The sequence below is a fragment of the Oryctolagus cuniculus genome, chromosome 9 (genome assembly GCF_964237555.1).
Source record: "Oryctolagus cuniculus chromosome 9, mOryCun1.1, whole genome shotgun sequence".
In the NCBI taxonomy this organism is placed as follows: Eukaryota; Metazoa; Chordata; class Mammalia; order Lagomorpha; family Leporidae; genus Oryctolagus; species Oryctolagus cuniculus.
In genome coordinates this window covers 59,819,274-59,842,263 of record NC_091440.1, presented here as the reverse complement: position 1 = coordinate 59,842,263, position 22,990 = coordinate 59,819,274, and the positions used below count along the sequence as shown (strand labels likewise).

General features: G+C 45.5%; 1 protein-coding gene across 4 annotated transcripts in view; it reads left to right on the top strand.

The window, feature by feature from the left end:
- LOC100354781 (uncharacterized) overlaps positions 1–17,726 on the top strand; it is a 140,273-nt gene extending 122,547 nt beyond the window's left edge. For 3 of the 4 annotated variants that reach the window (XR_011378771.1, XR_011378769.1, XR_011378773.1), the window contains 4 exons: positions 9,846–9,925; positions 15,590–15,667; positions 16,033–16,117; positions 16,694–17,726. The gene's annotated coding sequence lies outside the window, so the exon portion shown is untranslated. The remainder of the gene's footprint in view (positions 1–9,845; positions 9,926–15,589; positions 15,668–16,032; positions 16,118–16,693) is intronic. The other variant, XR_011378772.1, reaches the window with a different exon arrangement.
- The last annotated feature ends 5,264 nt before the right edge of the window (positions 17,727–22,990 follow it).

Here is a 22,990-nt window from a genome sequence, read left to right as displayed (position 1 = left end):
GAGCTCTGAAGGGGTTTCTCTTGCTGCTAGATTGATTCAGTGACCCCGGAGGGCATTGTGACGTGGAAAGGGAGCTGTGAAGCGAGACTCAGACAAAAGTTGCTGATGCTGGCCCTGCTGATGGGAGATTGTGTGTGTGCACATCTTGGTGCACGGACATGGGAAGAGAGCAGAGTGCAGTTGAAATCCTTTACAACTCGCAGGCACGAAACCTCTTAAATCATCATTGAGAAGTCATTAGAAATCTGGCAGAAGAGCAGGGTACAGATTGCCAAGAGAGGACACAAAACCCCATTTTCTCTCCACAATACCTGTAATGAACTGGAAGGGCTGGGGTGGAGCTGAGAAACAGATTTCCTGCCATCACTAAAGTCTCTTTTCAGCCTGGTTTGCCACAGTTTTACAATGTGTTAGAATTTACATTCACGTGTTTGTTAACCATTCTTCAGGGCTATGGAACGTTTTTATCAGCCTGACCTCAACCTTTGCCATATGGTGCTGCAAACTGTTGAGTTGCAGTCAGACAGTAGTGGGCAGGGAGACGAGGTGTCAGGATAAGGGGGAGCAATAGCACATTTAATCCAGGCCTTGGTGGGACACACAGGAGTCTTATGCAGACTCCAGGGATGCCATTCCTGCAGACTCATTTAAAAGGGGAAAATGCCCCTTTGTGAATGTGTGCAATTGCTAAGCTTTGTGTCATGATTGGTGCTAATTTTCACTGGAAAGTGAAAAGGCTGCTAGGCCTATAATTTGACATTTTTGAGGGGGCCTTGTGATGTGGGCTTCCCAAGGATGGGGACCACAACTAATTTAAAGTCTACGTTAGCACCTTCCACTCTCTGGGGCTTCATACATGTTAATTTTCCAGAACAATAATAATAATGCACATTTTAAGACTGCAGAGATGGGAGCCAGAGAGGACTCAGGGGGTCAGGCTCTTGAAAGTTAACACAGGTTTATTGTCTTTTATGCAGGACAAATTCAGATAGGAAAAATTAAACGTTTCCTTGTAACCACTGATGAGTAAAGAAAGAGATAATTAATTATTGGACTATTTGAGGCCAGGGATGGAGTGGTTTTAGATGAGCTTTAAGTCTTATCGATTTATTACAAGGCCATGGGGATGACAGGGAGGGAAACTGGCTAACCCCAGCATGAATATCCTATGGAAGCTGCACCCAGTGGAGCCTTGAAGTCACAGGCCATTTATATAGATGCCTCTCTTCCCCGGTACCCTCCACCCCCCCAAGACAGGATAAACTCAAACATCTCAGGCAGATTTCGCCTTATTCCCAAAAATCTCCCGTGAGAGACAGACACAGATGTCTTTCACTCACCTTTCATCAGCATTCTCTGCTGATAATTATTTTTTTTTAAATTTGTTTATTTATTTGAAGGGCAGTTAGAGAGAGGCAGAGGCAGAGAGAGAGAGAGAGAGAGAGAGAGAGAGAGAGAGAGAGAGAGAGAGAGGTCTTCCATCCACTGGTTTACTTCCCAGATGGCTGCAATGGTCAGAGCTATGTCAATCCGAAGCCAGGAACCAGGAACTTCTTCCGGGTCTCCCATGTAGCTGCAGGGGCCAAAGGAACTGGGCCATCTTCTACTGCTTTCCCAGGCCATAGCAGAGAGCTGGATCAGAAGTGGAGCAGCCAGGACTGGAACTGGCTCCCATATGGGATGCTGGCACTGCAGATGGTGGCTTTACCCAATATGCTACAGCGCTACAGCACCAGCCCCAGCTGATACTTATTATCTTGACCCACTTGCACAAAGGGCGACAGTAATCAGTTTAAAGTATCTGACGCCTAGAGACTGCTTCCAGTCTTACGATTGTGTCTCTGTGGTCATTTGTTCATCAACAAGTTCATATTGACTGGTTACTATGCACTGGTTATGATGAACAGCAGTGGTGAAAATAGATAAGCCCAAATTTGCATGCAGGTGATAGGTCTGGTTTCCTGTGGTTTGATCAAAATGCAAGCCATGCTTATTTCTATAGCACAGAGTATTTGCCAGGCCCTGTGTAAAAGTGTGCATCTTTCCCTGTTTTCATCCAACCAGTGTGGCAATATTGTATGCCTCCTGTGTACATGGTCTGAAGATTTCTGAAGCATTGGGCTCGGTTTTTTTTTTTTTTTTACAGGCAGAGTTAGAGAGACAGAGAGAAAGGTCTTCCTTCCGTTGGTTCACCCCCCACATGGCTGCCACGGCTGGTGCGGTGTGGCCGGCGCTGTGCCAATTTGAAGCCAGGAGCTAGGTGCTTCCTCCTGGTCTCTCATACGGTGCAGGGCCCAAGTACTTGGGCCATCCGGCCATCCTCCACTGCCTTCCCGGGCCACAGCAGAGAGTTGGACTGGAAGAAGGGCAACTGGGACAGAACCAGCACCCCAACTGGGACTAGAACCCGGGGTGCCAGTGCCGCAGGCGGAGGATTAGCCTAGGAGCTATGGTGCTGGCTAAGGCTCTGTTTTATACTGTACTGGGCCAGTAGAGACCAAATAAAATTCCTATTCCCTTCTGCCCTCTCAGAATTGACATTTTTAGAAAGAAACACCCTATGTGGACAACAAAGTTCAGGGCCCATGATGAACTCATGCATCAGTTCCATAATGAATTGAAAAACTTCCTGATCTTTCTCTCCCGATATATTGCCTCACTTTGGCTTGACTGAGGTGAACACAGTTCTCATGGCTTCCAACTTGGAATCCAACTTCTTACATGGAACTTTTATTAGTTCCCAGCAGGAGCATTGCCTGTAGCTTTTTTTTTTTTTTTTTTTTTTTCCGTCAGTGCTTGGCTCTGTAAGCCTCCTTTCCCCTTAATTGATCAATTTTCCTATTCGAAATAGAATAGACATTATCAGATGTATTGCTTGGTAGCCTCTCTGAGAAAGCATTAGCTCCGTCTGCTTAGACAAGCATTAGGCTCCACACCCCCGAGGGTTGCTTTTCTTTTTGAAGAAAAATTAAATGACTAAGTAAGAGGGTGCTAAAACAAAGCTGTATTACTTCTTGGCATTTAATTGAGAAACTTGCTAATGTGTCCTTTGAACTCTTGGTTTCCCCTTTCCCTCAGGAATTGCTGATACTTTGCTTTAATGGCTGCATAAAAATCTCAGTTTGACTCCGGGTGGCATTATTTGGGCTTTAAGAATGCAAATTGTTGTTTTTACTGCATTCATTGGTCTGGTGATTCTGACAGCCACCACATCTAAGTAACTGAGTGTTCAAACTAAGTTTCTAATTTGGAGGGCTCCCTAGCCCTTGGGATTTCAAAGTGGATTTCCACTGATGAATACCAATGTCTTGATATTCAAAACTCCCAACATTTCATGAGGTTGATCTGTAGTACAAGCCAATGATTCTTCAAAATGGCTGAAAACTGCTCTCCCTGAATAGAGATTCACAGTGCAATGGAAAATAAGTGGGCTTGGGAATAAGATATATTCCTCCCCTTACTCAGCTTTGTGCCCAGGCTCAAGAACTCCCTGAAGCTCCATTTTTGTACCGTCAAATGTACACAGTAGATATAAATCTCAGTTCATGCCTTGGTTGCACAAGAACATACCTTTCAAAACTTGCTGGTAATTGAACTTGATATTTATTGGATGACTCCATTCTGTCTATATGGCGGTTACTTAATTACAGTTAAATGAGGGACACGTCTCACTTTTCCTTGCTTGTTATGATGTGAAAGCATTGACAAGTACCCATCTTGCCTCTTCTATTGTCTGCCCACAAAAATCCAATAATGCCCTTTGACCCATCTGGCTGTTGGTCATCTACCAGCCTCAGGTTGCCTCTGGAGGTGTCTTGCTTCAGTCCATGTGGGCCTATGAGATCCTCTGGTTCTCTCTTCTACCTTTATATCATGCATGAAACTCCTATAATAATTTTTGTTGCTTGTAGGCAACACTGACATAAAAATCTGCTGTGCTGCTAAGATACTTGTGTCTTTACATTTCTCTCTGTAGGTCTTGCTGGCTCTCTGGGGCTGGCTGGTCATCACATACAGGACTCTTCTCTGGGGCCTAGAAGCATCCACGGCATCATCGCTTTCCTTGTGTCTTCCCTTTACTTGGAATTTTTCTGGTCATCAGGTTTATCCGGTGCCCAAAGTCCTTTCGAGTCATAGACGAATATGAAATCTTTGAAATGGATTGCCAAATTATTCTCCTTTCTTTTCTCGGCTTTCTACCTATTTCAACTACCACCTAATTTGATGAGTATTGACTGGTTTAGCTGCTTGAATTGGGAGCAGAGAAGGGGTGAAAAAAGTGAACCACCTGGAGCAAAACAGAAAATCAATTAATAATTTCAACTATTCTCTTGCCACACAGGGATAATAACATCCTCCCTGTAGCATTGTTGTAGAGTTCAGACGTGAATGTGAAATAGTACTGAAAGGCTCAAAGAATAGACAAGTATTACCATCCACACATCCCTCTTTCCCCTCATTTTCCTAAGGTAGTGTGAGGGGGAAGCCTGGGTTTAGTTTTCTTCTTGTTAAGCCTTTCTCCTCTTGTCTTCATTTTGTCAGTGCTCTTTACTTACTCACTCGTTGCTGTCAGAAACTAGGGAATTAGCTCCTTTGTCTAACTTTTTCTAAGCACTAACTCCAATCCAATTGTCTTGCTATATCTCTATTATAGCCGGCACTGCAGCTCACTAGGCTAATCCTCCGCCTTGCGGCGCCGGCACACCCGGTTCTAGTCCCGGTCGGGGCGCCGGATTCTGTCCCGGTTGCCCGTCTTCCAGGCCAGCTCTCTGCTGTGGCCAGGGAGTGCAGTGGAGGATGGCCCAAGTGCTTGGGCCCTGCACCCCATGGGGGACCAGGAGAAGTACCTGGCTCCTGGCTTCGGGTCAGCGTGGTGCGCCGGCCACGGTGCGCCAGCTGCAGCGCGCTGGCCGCGGCAGCCATTGGAGGGTGAACCAATGGCAGAGGAAGACCTTTCTCTCTCTCACTGTCCACTCTGCCTTTCAAAAAAAAAAAAAATCTCTGTTATATCTTCAGACATCTCTCTCTCATTCGCCTCCTCCTTCCCTCCGTCTACTCTCTTCACTATATACCCCAGCCTATTTTTCCTGCTATCCCAACTCTTATCCTATTCTCTTACCTGCTATCCCAACATCGTATCTTGCCTACCTTTAATTTTTCCCACACAGCATCCAAGGGTATTTAATATTTTACAATTTATTTATTTATTAAGATTTTTATTTATTTATTTGAAAGGCAGAGTTACACAGAGAGAGGAGAGGCAGAGAGAGAGAGAGAGAGAGAGAGAGAGAGAGAGAGAGAGAGAGATTTTCCATTTACTGGTTTATTCCCCAAATGGCCACAATGGCCAGAGCTGAACCAGTCTGAAATCAGGAGCCGGATCTTCATCCAGGTGTCTCTCACATGTGCACAGAGGCCCAGGTACTTGGGACATCTTCCACTGCTTTCCCAGGTACATTAGCTGTGAGTTGGATTGGAAGTGGAGCAGCAGGGCCTTGAACTGGTGCTCATATCGAATGCTGGCATTTTAGGTGGCGACTTATGACACAACGCCGGCCCTGATGTTTAGTTTTTTAAATTAGTCTTTTATTTTATGTTTCTCAAAGATTTATTTGTTTTATTTGAAAGGCAGAGTGATGGAGAGAGGGTGAGACAGAGTGAGCAAGCAAGCGAGCGTCTGTCTATTGGTTTGCTTCCCAAATAGCTGCAATGGTTAGGTCTGAGCCAGGCTGAAGCCAGGAGCCTGGAACTTCATCTGGATCTCCCATGCGGGTCCAGGGGTCCAAGCACGTGAGTGTCTTCCTCTGCTTTCCTGGGCACATTTGCTGGGGACTGAATTGGAAGCAGAACAGCTGGGACTGGAACTGGCGCTCTGAAATCAGATTCAGTATTGTAGGCCACAGCTTAACCAGCTGCTGTGCCACAATGCTGGCCCCTTGGATGTTTAAAAAACAAAACTAAGGGGCCAGCACTGTGGCGCAGCGGGTTAACATCCTTAGCCTGAAGTGCTGGCATCCCATATAGGTGCTGGTTCTAGTTCCGGCTGCTCCACTCTTTTTTTTTTTTTTTTTTTTTTTGACAGGCAAAGTGGACAGTGAGAGAGAGAGACAGAGAGAAAGGTCTTCCTTTGCCGTTGGTTCACCCTCCAATGGGCCGGCGCGCTGATCCGAAGGCAGGAGCCAGGTGCTTCTCCTGGTCTCCTATGGGGTGCAGGGCCCAAGCACTTGGGCCATCCTCCACTGCACTCCTGGGCCATAGCAGAGGGCTGGCCTGGAAGAGGGGTAACCGGGACAGAATCCGGCGCCCCGACTGGGACTAGAACCCGGTGTGCCGGCGCTGCTAGGTGGAGGATTAGCCTATTGAGCCACGGCGCCGGCCTCCGGCTGCTCCACTTCTGATCCAGCTCTCTGCTATGGCCTGGGAAAGCAGTAGAAGATGGCCCAAGGGCTTGGGCCCCTTCTCCTGCGTGGGAGATCCAGAAGAAGCTCCTGGCTTCTGGCTTTGGATCAGCAGGACTCTGGCCGTTGCGGCCAAATGGGGAGTGAGCCATGGGATAAAAGACCTCTCTCTGCCTCTCCTCTCTCTGTGTAACTCTGACTTCCAAATAAATAAATCTAAAAAAAAAAAAAAAAAAAAAAAAAAAGAAAGAAAGAAAGAGCCAAACCAAAGCCACAGACCCTGTCACTGGCTTAGCTTTCCATGGCCTGATAACAATGAAATGTAAACTTGCTGACAGGTCCTGTGTAAGATCCTGCACAACCTGGTCCTGCCCTTCTTGAGCCTCATTGGGTTCCACCCTGTCCACCCTGGACCAAGACTTCCAGAGCCAGGTGCCCTTAGTGCTTCTCCAGTGCTCTCCCTCCCATTCTCCATGGTGGATGCCCCAGACAGTTTACATCCAACATCAGAGCCTCCTGCTGACGTTGGACATGCTCACTTTCTGCAGACAGGCTGACCCCGGTCTTTGATAGAGCAGAGGGCATGATTTCACAGCTCCCTAAACTGGCTTCCTGTCTTCCTCATCACTGCTGCTGTCTCCTCTCCTTTCTCAGAGAGCAGACACCCCACCCCTCTCCAGGCATGCCTTTTCCTCCTGGGCTCCTCATCTTCCCCCTACCTAGACTCCTTGCCTGATAAAACAGAAGACACCTGCTTAAACTGGAATGTCATATAAACAGTGGGCAACATTTTTAGTATAAATATGCCCAAAATATTGTATGGGGCATACTAATGCTAAAAAAGGATTTACCATTTTTCTGAAATTCACATTCAACTGAAAAGTCTGTAGTTTGCTAAATCTGGCAAGTCTACCCACATCTCCTTAAAAATTTCCTCTTCTTTTTTTACTTTCTACTTGGTGCTCAACTCAGCTTTAAAATCTTCTCAGGTCATTCAAGTACTAGAGTCCCTTCCACTCATGTAGGATACCTGGACTGAGTTCTCAGCACCTGTCTGTGGCCTGGCCCAGCCCTGGATGTTGTAGGCATTTGGGGAGTAAACTAGAAGATGGGCGCTCTCTCTGTCCATCTGTCTCTCAAATGAATATTTATTTATAAAATATTTCCAAGATACTTTCAATGAGAAGTAGCTTTGGAAATAAATAAATCATTTTTTCAATTCTCTTCTTTAAGCTGGAACCCCAGACTCTATGATCTGTTTCAGCTTCTTTACTGTCTTTCGTTCTTTAAGTCTTTGTAATGTGATTTTCAGTTTCTCTACCTGATGCTCTCCTTATATGCACAAATGCTTTCCAAATTTTCTCTCCAGTGATCTTCATATCCAATTACACTTTTCATCTGGGCTTCTACAGATTATTTCCTTTTACACACTCTGTGCCCCCAAATGTCCAACAGCTAACTTTTCATTGCCCTCTTGCAGTTTGTCAGTCTTTCTTCTCTAATTGCTGTGGTGGAAAAGCTTCTGCATGGTTCTAGTCGTGCCGGCTGTAACCCTGTGTCATAGTCGACTTTCTCCCTTTGTCATCCTCAATGCAGTCGGTTATTGGATGGTTTCTATGGCTTTGGTCTCTGGAATAAACTTCTCAGTTTTGTCTTTGATACCTTGTCATCTCCACCTTAATATCAGCTTCTATTATGTCGCACTAGGACTGCTACATTTTGGGGTCAGAGGTGATGCAACTTCCTTGTGTTTACTACGCATGCCAAATTAGCCTCATGGATTTTGCCAAATTCCATTCCTGTCTGTAAAGGATAATGTTGTTAATTTTAGGGAATTCTTGCCAAAATGGATTGTAGTCTTTAAAAATGACTTTGGCAATCCACTAGGTAAAAAATACCATTTGAATATTTTAATTGCACTACTGTACTAATAAGGTGGAACATTTTTTAGCCTCCAGATATTTTGGAGATGGAAACTGGATCTAAATATTCTGCTTAAAGTCTTTCATTGCTTCCCATTACCATGGGATAAAATAAAAAATCCTTGGCATGGTATTTAATGCTTTTCACAATCTGGCCCCAAATAGTTTGTAAAGTTTATTTCCCATTTTCTCCCTCTCCATCCCCACCGAGTGGAAAGAGGTAAAGAGAGTTGGGTGGCAGTTTCCCTGAGGTCAGGAACTGCTGCTGCTTTCTCCCACCACTGTACTCCTAGCTCCAGCATATAGCAGGTGCTTAATGAGTAAAAGGTTAAGGCACGAGAATGCGCTGCATGGCAATGAGGTTTTGGTGGAGACAGGCAAAGAGGCAACAGGGAAGAAATAGCCTGAGGCTGGTAGAAGGGAGTTGCAGACATCCTGGGGTTATGGCTTCAAAAATGTCTTCTTTGGAATGGTACCCACCCATGCCAGCTATGATAGATCATTTAGGTTCAGGCACAAAAGTGCACACACAGTTGTACATGTGGGTAAATCTTCAGCAATATACCTGGCAAAGTGAGGAAGAGAGGCTTTCTTGAAGCCATAACAGCAATCCTTTCACCAGGAACCTTAGGACGGGCCTCCTGAGATAGCTGGACCCCACTTCCAGCCTTAGTCTGTGGACCTCCAAACCTAGTAACTCCCTGGCAGGGGGTTGCTCACCTCTCCCCACCTTCACCCAAGATGTCCGTCCCTGTGCCCCAGGGCCGTGCCCCAGTTACCCAGCCCTGCTGTTAGTGTCTGTCCCTGGACAGCTCACTGTCTGTCCCCTCACCATGGATAGAGGGCGGCTCCCAGCATTATCCCTGCTGCACCCTCTAGTGTTCATCAAGATGTTGCACAACTGTCGAAGAACAGCTTTCCTGAAGTGACCTTGTTATCCTAGACTATCACACAGCATTAACTCTGCCATCTCTCTTCCTTGGAGCACGGTTCTTATGAATCCATTGTGGAGGGGATTCTGAAGTGGCCCCAAATCTCCCTCCTCTCGTCTTAGGGTGCAGGGACCTTATTGAGTCCCAGGAACATCCTTTCATGCCCTGTACTTCCAAAAAGCAGTTGTGTAAATTCAGTTCTGATAATGGTCCTGGGTTCTGTGGCTGAGTTATTATCTATGTGATAAGACCCCCATGGGTATTATGATGTTACATATTTGCATTAATTGCAATATGGGGAAGACAATTCCAGACAGTGCTGGATTTGCAGCCCACAGTCCTGATTTCATGAAAACAAAGAGCTGGGTGGAGAAGCCATTGAGCCAATCACCTTTGTATTCCGAGGCTGCTCCCATTTTTAGGCTGACTGCCTCTCATGGTTCCTGCTCATTTTACTTGGGGGGAAAACAGCAGCCCTGAAATACCCAGAGAGTGTTTCCCTAAACTCCCAGCCTCACCGCACCGTGGCCTGTGCTCAGACTGTCAGTCTGATGCCCAAGTTGTCATTTTCTTCCCACTGCCTCTCTCCCCAGAGCCTGATGGAGTGTCCTGGAGGCAGCTGAAGGAGTGACAGATCGGCGTGTTACAGAGTGGGGCCATTTGAGGCAGCCAGGTGAGGTGTGGAAAATGTGATTTATAGGTATTCTTGTCCCCAGGGGAAAATGGATTTCATTATTTTCCACCTCAGGTAAGGGGCAAACCTCTGGGCTTGACCTTGGAAGGTTGTGCAGTTATAATAGTGCTGGCTGAAATGCTGATATGGAGTAAAACCTCATTAAATCAATATCGGTTATTCAAAATCATGCTTGATTGGAAGCAACTGCTTTTCCTCAGGTGCCTCGTGCCCCACTCTTGCTTGAGAAAAAATATGAGATACTCTAAAGTGAGTCAAGCTGGTGAAGTTTTTCTGGTCATTAGAGTTTCAAATTAATAAGATTTTATTATTTTCCAAATGGAAGACAGTTCTAAAACACCAAGTCGAATATTGATTATAATCTACCACTGTCACATGTGAGTTTATTAATAAGAAATTCTGTCTGCTTCAATAAAATAATGCCATGCATTTTCTCTTCCCATTTATATGGGTGTACACTCTCTGCTTGTTAGAATAAATAAGCTTATGGGTCCCAAGGTAAATAGAAAGTTATGTAAATGAACAGCCAATGGCTAATTATCCATGGCAACAGGCAACTGGGATGGCAGGTGAATGAACTCCATGGCAACCTGAAAGCTTTCTTTTGGCCAAAGTGAGACTAGGGTAAGGAACTAGGAAGAAGGTATGAGGTCCCAGGTGACCTTGAACCAAAGCCTCCATGCTTTCACCGAACCAAACCCATGGTAGCAGGTACTCACACTGGCCATTTGGGTTTCTAGTAAAGGAAATCAAAGTGCCTTGGAAGGGATCAGGCAGGCAGTTGGAGGTCCAATTCACCCACAAATTAATAAGCAGTAGATGTATGATCACTCCAGAAAGTTCTGGTTGTACCCACAGTGTATGAACCACCAGAATGCTGGGCACTCTGAGGCCTTCGGAAGCAGCACTGTACATTTGTGTATTAGTCTGTTTTCTATTACTATAGCTAAATACTCAAGGCTGGGTACTGTGTAAATTTAGGAAAGAGGTTTATTTAGTTCACAATTTTGGAGGCTAAAAATTCAAGCTTAGGTGGTCACATTGTTTGGCCTGTGGTGAGGGCCTCATGGTGGATGATATCATAGTGGGAGTATATGCAAGAGGGAGTCCATGGCAGGACAGGAAATCAGAGAGCAGGGATGGGCCCGTGTTATGACAACCTGGTCTCATGAGGTCCCAGAGAACTACCTTAATCCCTTCCAAGGGCAGCACCCTAAATGACCTAATTGCCTTGTGCTAAAATGCACCCCTTAGAGGTTTTGTTGCCTCTTTTTATGTTTTAAATTTTTATTTAACCTTTAATACCTATGCACTTTTATGAGGGCACAGTACAACACACACACACACACACACACACACAGTGTAAGCTAATCACATCAGCAATCATCATCCAGACCTCCTCATCCTTCCTCCATGTGTTGAACCTAACGGCTTCTCTCCTTTACGTGAAATAATATTTAGGGCTGGTGGCGCGGCTCAGTAGGCTAATCCTCTGCCTGTGGCGCCGGCACCCCAGGTTCTAGACCCGGTTGGAGCACTGGATTCTATCCCGGTTGCTTCTCTTCCAGGCCAGCTCTCTGCTGTGGCCCGGGAGTGCAGTGGAAGATGGCCCAAGTCCTTGGGCCCTGCACCTGCATGGGAGACCAGGAGAAGCACCTGGCTCCTGGCTTCGCATCAGTGCAGTGCGCCGGCCGCAGGGGCCATTGTGGGGTGAACCAATGGAAAAGGAAGACCTTTCTCTCTGTCTCTCTCTCTCACACTGTCCACTCTGCCTGTCAAAAAAAAAAAAAAACAGAAATAATATTTAGTACTTTTGCAAACTGTAGTTGACTCACTATGCTATGGAGTACCAGAAACTTTTGCTGTGTTTTGGTACCCTTAATCATTACCTCTTTTACCACCACCCTGGGGACTAAGCTTTCAACTCATGAACCTTTGGTGGACAAACCACCCCAAACCATAACAGTTTGCCACCCATTGGCTTAAGAGAGTTTAGGGTTTGGCCAAGGCAGGTCATTGGATTAACTATCTCCTTCATATCACTTATTCTTTCTTTGTTTCTTGTGGTTCAAGTCAGGATATTGCCCATTGCTTTAATCTTTTTTTCTTTCTTCCTTCCTTCCTTCCTTCCTTCCTTCCTTCCTTCCTTCCTTCCTTCCTTCCTTCTTTCTTTCTTTCTTTCTTTCTTTCTTTCTTTCTTTCTTCCTTTTTATTTTTTTAAAGAGAGAGTTACAGAGAGAGAGAGAGACAGAGAGAGAGGTCTTCCACATGCTGGTTCACTCCCCAGATGTCCGCAACATCCGGAGCCGTGCCGATCCAGTCAGGAGCTAGGAGCCTCCTTCTGGGTCTCCTACATGGGTGCAGGGGCCCAAGGACTAGGGCCATCCTCCATTGCTTTCCCAGGTCGTAGCAGAGAGCTGGATCGGAAGAGGAGCAGCCGGGACTAGAACCAGTGCCCATATGGGATGCCAGCGCTACAGGCTGGGGCTTTAACCTGTTTTGCCACAGTGCCAGTCCCTGCTTTAATCTTTAATATAACTCTTTCCCCACAAATCCTCCAGAATTCCCAGCCCTCCTTGTGGGGAGCAACTCGGACTAGACTAACTTACTGGAATTAAGACTTATTCTATGCATCTGCTCTCCCACAATATGGCGCTGAGAAGGGAGAAACAGCTTCTACACAGCTGCCTCCAGTTCAACCAATAAACAGCAGGACCTGCTCCTGATTGGAGGAGAGCAGCGTACTCGGTGTGTGGGTAGCAGAGTTGGGATTGGTGGAAGAGGACTATAAAGGAGGAGAGAGACAACATGCACCAGGAACATCTAAGGGGAACATCTATCTGAAGGAACACCTGAGCAGCCCCCGAGAAGAGCTGGCCGGCAGTATGCCGCTCCCCCGCGGAAGTGGGGAAAGTGGCAGGGGGAACCGCCCTTCCACGGAGGTGGAAGGGACGGTAGCCAACCCGGGAAGAACCAGCAGCAAACCCGGGGAGGGCCGAGCAGACAAAAGAACAGCGCAGGGTCCTGTGTCGTTCCTCCACGAAGAGGGGGAGCGACACTCCTCTATGGGAAATAGGTCCATGATGCATGGGTCTGGGGCTTCTGAGAGGTGAGAAATCAGATCTGCAACTGGAGGGTAGAGAAATGGGCTTCAGTCTGCTCTGGGGCTTGTGGAAGGAGACCCTAACCACCATCCAACAAGCAGGACATAGGAGGAGGGCTGCCCATGATTGGGATTATGTCCTTGAGTTTTTCCTTATCAATCAGGGACATTCCTAGTATCATGAGAACCAGGATATGAAGACAAAACTAAGCCCTTCTTCTGACTTGGGGCCTACATGGCTCCTGCTCCTGCATCCCAGATGCATCCCTGAACACTGAGGCTCCTCTAGTCTACTTTGCAAAGGCTTCTGAGTTGCCTTCGTGGATGTGGCCTTGGAGGTGGACTGTGTAAGCCTAGTTTAGGAAAACCTGGTATCTGAAACATACCAGGAAATGAGTGCATAGCCACTCCCCTAGCAGAAGGATCACTTCCAGATTCCTTTATACCATGAGCTTTCTTAAGAGTGTTTTCAGCATTCCTCACTTTGTTCAGTGCACTTCTTAGGTGCTTCTTCTTCTTCTTTTTTATTTATTTGGAGTGATTATGGCAGCCCTTGAGGTTGGGGATATTCACATGGCCAAGAAGCCTGTAATGCAGGTGGCCAGATTGCGAGAGCAGCTGAGGACACTCAGCAAATTAAAGACATTTCTCCTTTATCTGCCACTTGCCCTCATTAATTTTCCCCCACACATTGTTTTCCCAGGATTGCAATGAAATGAACCTTGCACATGATTTGTCTAGTCATAATTAGAGCCTTCCTTTCTCTTGTTAGACAGTAATGCCAATAATGACTGCAAACATTTTGTCTCCTTTTAGAAAGGCAAAGAGCCAAAATCATTATATCTGTGAGCTGATGTCAGATTTACAATGCAAGCTTCTCATGCCATATGTACGCCAAATTTTCATTAAGCTTTTGGAGGGTTTAAACCGTGCATTAAGCAGAGATACTGTTTTTTCCTGATGATTTTTTTTGTCCTATTTATTTGTACTGAAAAGCTAGAGCTTTCTGTTTACCATGACTCATTTTCAGGGGAGGTGAGTGGGAGGAAAGTGAGGGGGAAGTGAGGATATGAGAAGTGAAGGGGGGGGCATGGCAGGGATGAGTCTGAAGAGTATGGAAAAAGGGAAGAGAGAGTGAGATTCAGGGAGAAAGGAGGCGAGGCCAAGAAACAAGGCAGGATGCTGTGTGTGTGTGTATGTTGCTCCTGCACACACACACACACACACACACACAGTGCTTAGGAAGAAGTTGACAAAACAGAGGGAAAAGTTACTTGATGTCACTTGCATCAGCTGGCTCCCTTCACCTGAGCTCACACTAAGACATGCCAGAAAGGATAGTTTAAAAATAGACCAAGTTTTTCACATGTGGTTGAGCACATTGCTCCCAAGGGGGTGTTTTTGGGACCCAAGTGGTAGGATCCCGACCATTTTGCGTGGTAGAAGAGAAAATTTACTTCACACAAGCGAGCACTTGGCTCCCCAGGAGAGTATTTCTTCCTTTCTGGCTCACGACAGAATGGGGTCCAATATTCCCAGCCTTGTTGGTGGGAGTTACAAACCCTTAGACCAAGGCTGAGAGACAATGAATGGACTTTGGTATTATCTGAGCAAGACGCAGCCCGCAAATCTGAGACTCCCGATTTCAGCTGTCAGCCCATGCCCACAAAGCAACTCAGGAACACTTTAGCAGTGCTGCCAGAGATAGGACACAGATTTCTTGTTTCAGTGTTGGTAATGATGATTATTTGAATGTTTCATCTCCCAAGGTTCACCCCAAAGTGCAAATTTCTCAATTCACTCCCCAGGCACTGGGAAAGTAGGTTTGACATCTGATGAGCTGCCTGTTGTAGGCTTCTCAGTTTTCTAGCATCAAGGTTTCTCAATAGTGGACTCAAGAGTTGCATTTTTCACCTACAAAAGAATTGCTATCAGAAAACCAGACAGCGGATAATTGTATTTTGTGGATTGACGGTGAAGCTACTCGGTTGCAGCCAAGGTCCGAAGGCTGATAATGTTCAACCAGGAGAAATGGATTGTGCGAGAGAATTCATTTTTGGGTGCTCATTTTTACGGCTTGGATTTCTTTTCATTTTTCTCCAACATGAAGTCGGAAGGTTCAGCATCCTTAACAGCTCTGGCGACCCCTGCTGAATTAGTGTGAATGCAATATTCCCAGGAAGGCTCTAGGCTCCAGCTTTTAGGGGGAATTCTCAACCTTCATCGATCTCCTCAAACCTGCTAGGGAAGAAAATAAAAACGGGTTCCCATAAATATCCTCCTCGACGGGCAGCAAATGGGCTGGCACCTTGCCACCTGGCCGTATTGAATGAGAAAATGTGAAGGGGACGCGGGTCCCCCCGCATGCACTGCTGGTGCTGCTCCTGCCCCTTCCCAACGCAGAATCAAGACGCTTGCTCACAAGTGGCCCAGGCTTATCCATCTACATCTGTGAGAGCCTTATGCACTCAGCCCACCGGGATGACTTGGTTGTTTTCTGGGGCTCTTGTTTTGACTAATTTTTTTCATTGAAATTTCAGGAAGGCGGGACACACTCGGGCTGCCTGCCTTGCACTGACGAAATGCACAAAGGAAGAGGAGAGTGGAAGACAAAGCCTGTAAGTCTGTTCCTCGTACATGCTGGACTCGTTCCCACCTCTGTGCCTGCTGTTCAGCCCTCTTGGAACACCCTTCGCTCTCCCATCAGCACCCATTTACCTAAATTTTATTCATTCTTCAAGACTCATTAAATCCCATCTGCTTCATGAAGGTTTTTCCCTCAATGAGTTCTCTCCCTCCCCTGGTCTCCTACTGTACCTACAACATGTATTAGAATTTAATGTGACGATAGACTGCACTCCGTGTTCCTTCTTTGCTCCCTGCCTCTGTGTCCCACACAGTGCTGGTCTATAATAAGCTTAAAGCAATGTTTGATGATTGACACACTGAGTGGATACACTGACCCTTAGTTTCCTTTCTGCAGCAGGGAGCAGGAGCTTAGGAAGCCGTGGTGCTGTCTCCCTTGCACAATTACGTCAGTGAATGCCAGGCTCTGTATTCTTCTACAGGTAATCTTAAGGATAGGAAAATCTTCTCCATCCCCATACCTCTTTTATTTTCTATTTTTTTTTTTTTTTTTGTGCAAGCTAAGTTAAAACAAATAAGGCATGGGACGGGCAGACTGCCAGGTGGGTTCACCAAGGATGAAACTTGACATAGCATTTGGGGCCCCACCACCTGAACTTCCTGATGGTGGGAAGTGTGTAGATGTTTCTTGGGATCAGGCTTTCCATGGATCACTCTTCAGCCTGTTCTGAGGCCCCTGAATAAATGTTGTAGTCACAATGAGAACTTGAGAGTGCCAGGAGGACCCAGAGCAGGGGTGGGAACCAACTCTGCCACTAAGGTTGTCGATGGTGGACTGGCTGTGGAAGATTCCACAGGGCATTACGCCTTTCATTTGGTCTTGAGGCTCTGCCAGGATCATGGTCCTTTGATGTGGCCATGTTAGGGAAGGGCCTCTAAATGTCTTACAGATGGATGCCCCAATTCTGGCACCCCAGATAATGGCATACATGAATGCCCTTGGCATGAGTGTTTGCTGCTGGGCTGAACACAGTATGTTATGCCTTCCTGTTCCCCAGACACATGGAGCTGCCACAAGAAGTCTTTCAGCTACTGAGCAGCTAGGATCCCCGGGGCAAGGATGGCAGAGCAACTTCCCAAGGCTGGCTGGCCGAGACAGAGTAAGCTTCACAGCTTTCTATGACTGGGGGTAAGATGACATCTGTTCTGAAGATGGAACCGAAACTGTAAGTAGTAGGGATGGAAGGTATAGTCCCAGTGTCTTTGTTAGGGAAGTCTGTCAGAGTGAAGCCTCCCTGGGAGTCATCAACTCACTGTGCATCCAGCCCCAGAGTGGGGGATAGCCTGGTGATGAATGACAGCTTGAAATGCACTGTGTATATTATCATTAATTCAAAAAACAAAACCAAAAAAAACCAAAAACTAGAATGTGGCTCCCATTTGGCTGCCTGTCTACTCTGGTGTTTTTCAATGCTTTCTCTAGGATTTGCTGGGAACCTGTTTGGTTGGCAGCTCTGGTTAGCAGTTTGGCTTCAGAAATCTTTGTTTAAAATGAAATGATCTGAAGTGAAACAAAAGGAGAGGAAATTCGCAGTGGTGTGATTGCAGGCTCCCTCTGTCTTCAGATGGTGTTTGGTTAAAAGGCATGAGAAGAAGAACCTCAGAGGCCCGGGCTGTGAGCCATGGAGGGAGGTCCTGGGGGCCTGCGTGGAAATGTGGTTGGACTTAGCTCTGTGATCGGCAGTGCTGACCATCTTGGAGGTTTCAAGGTATTGGCCCGTGCACCATTTAAAAATGTTTATCAAACATTTTGGATGTGCAAGGCACATGCTAGGCATTGGGTCTACCAATGTAGCCCGTGTTCTGGGGTTCACAGTGTAAACATAACTGTTAATTGGGGAGCAATGGACTAGATGACTAGTATTGATCTAATTTGGTCCAAGAGAATGACCAAAAGTATTAAGTTAACCATTTGATCATTCAGTGAATGGTGCTTTCATTTATCTGATTTAATCCTGCATTCCTGAAGTGATTTCTAGTTGCCAGGAAATGCAGGCAGTTCTCCTTGAGGAACTCAGCCCTTTGTGGGGATGGCAGATGGACCCCTGAGGAAATACTTGTAGTTCAAAGACGATGAAAACATGCCCCAAATGCTGGGAGGGTGCAGAGCAACTGACTTGGCTGCTGGGTAGCGTGGGCAGCTGGGGCACGGAGTTTCACAGGCACAAGAGAAGTCTGAATTGGGTCTTAAAGAGAGGGTTGTCAGGAAAAGAAGAGGAAAGGGAATGGAAACAAGAAGATAGTCTAGGCCGTGGTGCCATCATGGGCAATGGCATGGGGAGGTGAGGAGTTTAGGCACTTGTGTGGCCAGAGCAGATGTGGGCAGATGGTGGGAGAAGGGCCAGCCCGTTTTCCTTGGGGCTCTGTGTGTAATTGCTGCTGAGATGAAGACTGGGAAGATTCAGAATTCTACCATCTGACTTTGAACTGGAGCAGTAAAAGGGTAGGCAAGACACACCCAAACCTTTAAAATGCAAATTTGTCTTCATGCTTCAAACTAGAAGCCTAAATTAATGTTGTGTGTTTTTCTAAATCCTTTGCTTGTTATAGAGGAAAACCTCCACGTTTCTCAGAGAGAAGATCACAGCAAGAATGCCTTGGATGTACTTTAAAATATCTGTTTCATCCTTCGTTTAGTTCTGAGGGTGAAAAGAGTTTACCCATAGGCCAGGATTCCAGGACAAAGGGTGTTTGTATTGGCTGGGTCATGGGGCCAGCAATCTCCATCCTGAGGAAGGAAGGTTTGAAGAGAGCTATTGCTGTTTTGGATTTTCAGAAGGTAAAATGTCAGGAACAATCTGTATGCTTTAACAAATTATGCTATTATGGACAAAACTGGAATTACTCCTAATCATTTCACAAGGGAGATTTTTAAAACCTGCAGACAATTTTGCTATTTTGTCAGTGTGGGAAGGACCCATTTATACTTTCTGGCTATATCAATTTTTAATTTAAATTTAATGAAATTAATTCAAATTAAGAAGGTGACCATTATCAATTTCCTTTCCTATTAGTTCCTTAATGCTTTGGCAAATTGCATTCTAAACTTCTTCTTCAATGTGCTGGATACATATTCATGGGTTTCCTAAGAAAAGATGAATTTGATCTTGATATGCTAATCCCATTGCTGTGGTAGCAATCAAGGAGCAGCTAGGGAGAGAAGTGCATTCTGGTATTAATTATGAATCAGGCATTAAGAAGTGGTAAATAATTAAAGCTTCATGTGTCACAACACAAGTTAAGGATCAGTGTGTTTTTCCATTACCAAATGCATTTTGGGGGCTATTTATAGCCCTATTTTGATACTGCCTGGATGTAAACTGGAATGTAAATAGGTAGCTCTCATTCATAGTAAACTCATACTACCAAACTTTGAACAGATTAGACTGCTGGTGTGGGAATATGTCCACTTTCAGACACAGGCCTGCATTTCTAGGTGCTTCTGGGTCAACAGTCTTCCTTCCTTCTCCCAAGTTTTCCAGTCTTTAGGTAGTCTGTACAGAATAATCATGTTCTGGACAGGAAGGGATAGATATCATCAAGGGTCATTCTGCCCAACGCGTGTAGCATGGCAATATTGGTAGCTAGTTTTAAATGCAGAGACTCAGGCCCTCCAGATCCACTGGAATCAGAATCTGCATTTGAGTAGGATTCCCAGATGATTCATTTGAGAAGTCCTGCTAAGGTATTTTTTTTATTTTAGTTTTTTTAAGATTTTATTTATTCATTTGACAGGTAGAGTTACAGACAGTGAGAGAGAGATAGAGAGAGAAAGGTCTTCCTTCCGTTGGTTCACTCCCCAAATGGCCGCAACGGCCGGAGCTGCGCCAATCCGAAGCCAGGAGCCAGGTGCCTCTTCCTGGTCTCCCATGTGGGTGCAGGGGCCAAGCACTTGGGCCATTTTCTACTGCTTTCTCAGGCCACAGCAGAGAGCTGGACTGGAAGAGGAGTAACCAGGACTCGAACCGGCGCCCATGTGGGATGCTGGCGCCACAGGCGGAGGATTAACCTGGTGCGCCATAGCGCCAGCCCCTAAGGTATCTTTTAGCTTGGAGGATTTGTGATTTTCCACCTTCTTTGGAGTCTTTTTCTATAGTGGGAAGGAAACCAGGTAAGAAGCCCCATTGAAATATCTTTCAGTTTGGGATACTTATGATTTTCCAACTTCCTTGGTTTCTTGTTCTATAGTAGGAAGGAAACTAGGTTCTACTATGCTCCTCGGAGTAGCCTAATGGCCACCCTTGACCCCATTTGAGTTTGAGGAGTGGGACCACTGGGGTCCATGCCTTTAGAGTGCTAAAGCAGTGGTCTTAAGTTTGAATATTCCATTGGTTCCTTATGATCTTAAGCAAGTTACTAACTTCTTGGAGGCTCAGCTCCAACAGGGATAGCATTGCTGGCCTCCCAGGGCTGTTGTGAGGAGTAAATGAAACAATTTATGTAGGAAATAATGCCTGAAAGTGGTCAACGTGATAGTGATGATGGTGAAGATTTAGGAAAAGGTCATTTCTAGAACAAATCAATGGCCAAGAAGTGGGTGCTTAACTCAAGGGACAATGGAAAGAGCCTTAGCAGATTCTTTAGGAGTAATTATAGGCAACTCAATATGGTAGTCTCTGCCTAACAATATAGGATGAAAGTTGAATGGAGAGGCTTTTATTTTATTTTATTTGAAAAAAAGAGAGACAGACATACAGAGAGATTTATCCATTAGTTCAATCCCCAAATGCCTGCAACAGCTGGGACTGGGCCAGGCTGAAGCCAGGAGCCAAAAACTCAATCCAGATCTCTCATCTGTGTTTTAGGGACCTGAGTACTTGTCATCACTTGCTGCCTCCCAGGGTGTGCATTAGCCGGAAACTAGAATCAGAAGTGGAGCCAGGGATCAAACCAGGCACTCTGACCACTGGGCCAAATGTCCACCCTAGGAGAGGCTTTCTTGATGAGTTGGGGAAAAGAATTGTAGTATAAGGCTACTCTGAAAAGTTCGTGAAAAAAATGGAATGAAAAATTTGTTTCAGTACCAAAAAATGTTGAAATCTATGCATAGAGGGATCTTCAACAAGTTCATGGATGATGCGTATTATCAAATAACTGCTCATGGATTTCAATATTTTACACCAAAGTCAACTCATTTTTTCCTTCCATTTTCTGCAAAGTACTCTCCCATAGTCTCAGAGAGTGAAACTTCCCCAGAATAAGAGACTAGGAAAGCATTTAAAGAGAAATCCCAGGGCTATTGCCCTTTTGACCTCTTCCTACCCTGACTATCTCCAGATCACAACCTATAGAATTCTAGGAAGTCAACATTTGTTCTTTCATGAGGATATAGTGCTCCTCTCTGAAGGAGAAAATAAGTACCCTCCCTTCTTGTCCTTTCTGAAGTTTACGTTAATGAAAGCAAAGTAAATGTTTGAAGTCCTGCCGCCTACAACCTTTAATTTAAAGTTTCTGCTTTACAAAGTTCACTTGTAGAGATGGCTCCCGGAGACCCCTGTTGTGCACCCCACACGGAGTGCCTGCCTGTCACAGCGTTTCACCTCTCCCTTATTTTGCCTGCTATAGAATCACCTTTCTTCAGTTTCCTTCAGCTGCTCCTAAGAGGCATGAAAATAATATTTGCTACAATAACACATCTTGACCTCTTCCTAGGTACAGTGAGGTGTTAGCAGGATGGGGTTCAGGAGGCCAGGTGCTTGGGAAGGTTTTCCCTGTCCTGGCAACACCCCGGGGGCATCTGCTAGAGGGGCAGGAGGCGAAGGGTCTGGTGTTTCCCATTAGCAGCTGCCAGTCATGAGGTCATGCGCTTTGCCCTGCAGGAACACATGAATACCAACTATGAAGGGCTCCTTTTTCCCAATTCTTGGGAAGGCCCACTATGGAATTACCCATCACGGCCATGAATTGCCACTTTATTTTCGAAGCAGTGAACAAGAAGAAAAGCCAATCATTTTTTAAAAAAACCCTTATCTTAAACCTCTTCAGTTTTTAAGCCCATAAATACAGGGGTCAGGTCAAAAGATCTTTCTTTTTAAAAATATTTTCTGTCAGGTTGTGTCGTATATAATATTTAGCAAACATCTGGGAACTGAAGGACTTTGTAAAAAACTTTTTTTAATTTTTTTACCAGCTTCACTCACAAGTCAATTTATGACTAAATGCTGAGGATTGTTAGATTTAGGTCCTCAACTTTCCATTTAAATTGTGGATGCTGAGTTTGATTGGGTGTTGATGGGTTCTGAAGCTTTGAAGTTGGTTTTAAAATTGGTGGCTTGAAGAATCTATGAAGTGGGGACGGATGGCAGAAGGTCAAGGGGAGCTGTTAAGGTCTAACCTCAGAGAGTTCCTCAACCCGGGACCAGTGTTGTGGCACAGTGAGTTAAGATACTGCCTGTGACACTGGTGTTGCATATTGGAGTGCCAGTGTGAGTTCTGACTGCTCTGCCTTCTGTCCAGCTGTTGGCTGATGCACCTGGGAAAGCTGCAGAAGATAGCCCAAGTGTTTGGGTCCCTGGCACCCATGTGGGAGACCCAGATAGTTTCAGTCTTCTAGCTTCTGGCTGGCCCAACCCTGGACATTGTGACCATTTAGGGAATGAACATGCAAAAGGAAGATTTCTGTCTGTCCCTACCTCTCTGCCTGTAACTCTGCCTTTCAAATAAATAAATAAATCTTTAAAAATATTAAGATAAATTTCTTCAACTCATGATGGGTGTGCCAGTTATCTCAATGTGATCAACACACAGTGCATACATGCATTGAAATACTATACCATGCCCCATAAATATGTACAGTTACTATGTAGCAATTAAAAATAAAATATGTAGGCAAGCATTTAACTTAGCAATTAAGATGCTCATATCCTGTGTTGGAGTATTTGGGTTCAATTCCTGGCTCCAGCTCCTGATTCCAGTTTCCTGCTAATGCAGACTCTGGGTGATAGCAAGTGGTGACTCAAGTAATTGGGTCCCTGCCACTCAGGTGAGAGATCTGGATAGAGTTCCTAGCCCTTGCTTTGACCACAGCCCATCTCCAGACAGTATAGGCATTTGGGGACTGAACAAATGGATGGGAGCTCTCTGCTTCTGTCTCTAAAATAAATAAACATTTAAAAATGTATATATGGAAAATATTTCCTCAACTGAAATTTATTTCTGTGTCCTGTCTCCCAGAGTACAATGTACCTTGCTTTTGGCACATGGCAGATATGCCTCTTACTCTGTCCTCATTTGGGGACAAAAGGATAGGCACAGAAAAGTGGCAAAGTGGTTGAGGATTTGGACTTAGGAGCCAG